Source organism: Callorhinus ursinus, unplaced genomic scaffold (assembly GCF_003265705.2).
Source record: "Callorhinus ursinus isolate GAN/ISIS: 27379988/994484 unplaced genomic scaffold, GSC_fseal_2.0 scaffold8, whole genome shotgun sequence".
Lineage (NCBI taxonomy): Eukaryota > Metazoa > Chordata > Mammalia > Carnivora > Otariidae > Callorhinus > Callorhinus ursinus.
This window is the reverse complement of record NW_027397070.1, coordinates 64,781,219-64,785,749: the sequence shown is the minus strand read 5'-3', so window position 1 is coordinate 64,785,749 and position 4,531 is coordinate 64,781,219.

Sequence of the window (4,531 nt, the reverse complement as noted above, 5' to 3'; positions counted from 1 at the left end):
AATCAATAAAAATAGGTCAACACCCCGACATCTAATAGTAAAACTTATGAGTCTCAGAGACAAAGAGAAAATCCTGAAAGCAGCTCGGGAGAACAGATAGGTAACCTACAATGGTAGAAATATTAGATTGGCAACAGACCTATCCACAGAGACCTGGCAGGTCAGAAAGGACTGGCATGATATCTTCAGAGCACTAAATGAGAAAAATATGCAGCCAAGAATATTATATCCAGCTAGGCTCTCACTGAAAATTGAAGGAGAGATAAAAAGATTCTGGGACAAACAAAAACTAAAGGAATTTGCAAACACGAAACCAGTCCTCCAGGAAATATTGAAAGGGGTCCTCTAAGCAAAGAGAGAGCGTAAAAGCAGCATAGATCAGAGGGGAACAAAGACAATATACAGTCACAGTCACCTTACAGGCAATACAATGGCACTAAATTCATACCTTTCAATAGTTACCCTGAATGTAAATGGGCTCAATGCCCCAATCAAAAGACACAGGCTATCAGATTGGATTAAAAAACAAGACCCATCGATATGCTGTCTGCAAGAGACTCATTTTAGACCCAAAGACACCCCCAGATTGAAAGTGATGGGCTGGAAAACCATTCACCATGCTAATGGACACCAAAAGAAAGCTGGGGTGGCAATGCTTATATCAGACAAATTCGATTTTAAAACAAAGACTGTAATAAGAGATGAGGAAGGACACTATATCCTACTTAAAGGGTCTATCCAACAAGAAGATCTAACAATTGTAACTATCTATGCCCCTAACGTGGGAGCACCCAATTATATAAGGCAATTAATAACAAAAGCGAAGAAACACATTGACAACAATACAATAATAGTGGGGGACTTTAACAGCTCCCTGACTGAAATGGACGGATCATCTAAGAAAAGATCAACAAGGAAATAAAGACTTTAAATGACACACTGGACCAAATGGACTTTACAGACATATTCAGAACATTCCATCCTAAAGCAATGGAATACACATTCTTCTCTAGTGTCCATGGAATATTCTCCAGAATTGATCACATCCTAGGTCACAAATCAGGTCTCAACCGGTACCAAAAGATTGGGATTATTCCCTGCGTGTTTTCAGACCACAATGCTTTGAAACTGAACTCAATCACAAGAGGAAAGTCAGAAAGAACTCAAATACATGGAGGCTAAAGAGCATCCTACTAAAGAATGAATGGGTCAACCAGGAAATTAAAGATGAATTAAAAAAATTCATGGAAACCAATGAAAATGAAAACACAACTGTTCAAAATCTTTGGGATACAGCAAAGGCAGTCCTGAGAGGAAAGTATAGAGCAATACAAGCCTTTCTCAAGAAACAAGAAAGGTGGGCGCCTGGGTGGCTCAGTTGGTTAAGCGACTGCCTTCGGCTCGGGTCATGATCCTGGAGTCCTGGGATCGAGTCCCACGTCGGGCTCCCTGCTTGGCGGGGAGTCTGCTTCTCCCTCTGACCCTCTTCCCTCTCGTGCTTTCTATCTCTCATTCTCTCTCTCTCTGAAATAAATAAATAAAATTTAAAAAAAATTAAAAAAAAAAAGAAACAAGAAAGGTCTCAAATACACACCCTAACCCTACACCTAAAGGAGCTGGAGAAAGAACAGCAAATAAAGCCTAAAGCCAGCAGGAGAAGAGAAATAATAAAGATCAGGGCAGAAATCAATGAACTAGAAACCAAAAGAACAGTAGAACAGATCAACGAAACTAGGAGCTGGTTCTTTGAAAGAATTAACAAGATTGAGAAACCCCTGGCCAGACTGATCAAAAAGAAAAGAGAAATGACCCAAATCAACAAAATCATGAATGAAAGAGGAGAGATCACAACCAACGCCAAAGAAATACAAACAATTCTAAGAACATATTATGAGCAACTCTATGCCAGCAAATTAGATAACCTGGAAGAAATGGGTGCATTCCTAGAGATGTATCAACTACCAAAATTGAACCAGGAAGAAACAGAAAACCTGAACAGACCTATAGCCACTAAGGAAATTGAAGCAGTCATCAAAAATCTCCCAAGAAACAAAAGCCCAGGGCCAGATGGCTTCCCAGGGGAATTCTATCAGACATTTCAAGAAGAATTAATACCTATTCTCCTGAAACTGTTCCAAAAAATAGAAATGGAAGGAAAACTTCCAAACTCATTTTATGAGGCCACCATTACCTTGATCCCCAAAGCAGACAAAGACCCCATCAAAAAGGAGAATTACAGACCAATATCCTTGATGAACATGGATGCAAAAATTCTCACCAAAATACTAGCCAATAGGATCCAACAGTACATTAAAAGGATTATTCACCATGACCAAGTGGGATTTATCCCTGAGCTGCAAGCCTGGTTCCACATCCGTAAATCGATCAATGTGATACAATACATTAACAAAAGAAAGAACAAGACTCATATGATCCTCTCAATAGATGCAGAAAAAGCATTTGACAAAGTACAGCATCCTTTCTTGACCAAAACTCTTCAGAGTATAGGGATAGAGGGTACATACCTCAATATCATAAAAGCCATCTATGAAAAACCTACAGCCAATATCATTCTCAATGGGGAAAAGCTGAGAGCTCTTCCCCTAAGGTCAGGAATGCGGCAGGGATGTCCACTCTCACCACTGCTCTTCAACATAGTATTAGAAGTCCTAGCCACAGCAATCAGAAAACAAAAAGAAATCAAAGGCATCCAAATCGGCAAAGAGGAAGTCAAACTCTCACTCTTTGAAGATGATATGATACTGTATGTGGAAAACCCAAAAGACTCCACCCCGAAACTGCTAGAACTCATACAGGAATTCAGTCAAGTAGCAGGCTATAAAATCAATGCACAGAAATCAGTGGCATTCCTATACACCAACCACAAGACAGAAGAGAGACAAATCAAGGAGTCGATCCCATTTACAAGTGCACCCAAAACCATAAGATACCTAGGAATAAATTTAACCAAAGAGGCAAAGGATCTGTACTCAGAAAACTATAAAATACTCATGAAAGAAATTGAAGAAGACACAAAGAAATGGAAAAACGTTCCATGCTCATGGATTGGAAGAACAAACACTGTGAAGATGTCAATGCTACCTAGAGCAATCTACACATTCAATGCAATCCCCATCAAAATACCATCCACTTTTTCCAAAGAAATGGAACAAATAATCCTAAAATTTGTATGGAACCGGAAGAGACCCCGAATAGCCAGAGGAATCTTGAGAAAGAAAAGCAAAGCTGGCGGCATCACAATTCCGGACTTCCAGCTCTATTACAAAGCTGTCATCAGCAAGACAGTATGGCACTGGCACAAAAACAGACACATAGATCAATGGAACAGAATCGAGAGCCCAGAAATGGACCCTCAACTCTATGGTCAACTCATCTTTGACAAAGCAGGAAAGAATGTCCGATGGAAAAAAGACAGTCTCTTCAACAAATGGTGTTGGGAAAATTGGACAGCCACATGCAGAAGAATGAAACTGGACCATTTCCCTACACCACACACAAAAACAGACTCCAAATGGTTGAAAGACCTAAACATTAGACAAGAGTCCATCAAAATCCTAAAGGAGAACACAGGCAGCAACCTCTCCGACCTCAGCCGCAGCAACTCCTTCTTAGAAACATCGCCAAAGGCAAGGGAAGCCAGGGCAAAAATGAACTATTGGGATTTCATCAAGATAAAAAGCTCTTGCACAGCAAAAGAAACAGTCCACAAAACCAAAAGACAACCGACAGAATGGGAGAAAATATTTGCCAATGACATATCAGATAAAGGGCTAGTATCCAAAATCTATAAAGAACTTATCAAACTCAACACCCAAAGAACAAATGATCCAATCAAGAAATGGGCAGAAGACATGAACAGACATTTTTCCAAAGAAGACCTCCAAATGGCCAACAGACACATGAAAAAGTGCTCAACATCGCTCAGCATCAGGGAAATCCAAATCAAAACCTCAATGAGATACCACCTCACACCCATCAGAATGGCTAGAATTAACAAGTCAGGAAACAACAGATGTTGGCGGGGATGTGGAGAAAGGGGAACCCTCCTACACTGTTGGTGGGAATGCAAGCTGGTGCAACCACTCTGGAAAACAGTATGGAGGTTCCTCAAACAGTTGAAAATAGAGCTACCATACGATCCAGGAATTGCACTACTGGGTATTTACCACAAAGATACAAATGTAGGGATCTGAAGGGGTACGTGCACCACGATGTTTATAGCAGCAATGTCCACCATAGCCAAACTGTGGAAAGAGTCAAGATGTCCATTGACAGATGAATGGATAAGGAAGAGGTGGTATATATACACAATGGAATATTATGCAGCCATCAAAAGGAATGAGATCTTGCCATTTGCAACGACGCGGATGGAACTGGAGGGTGTTATGTTGAGTGAAATAAGTCAATCAGAGAAAGACATGTATCATATGACCTCACTGATATGAAGAATTCTTAATCTCAGGAAACAAACTGAGGGTTGCTGGAGTGGTGGGGGGTGGGAGGGATGGGG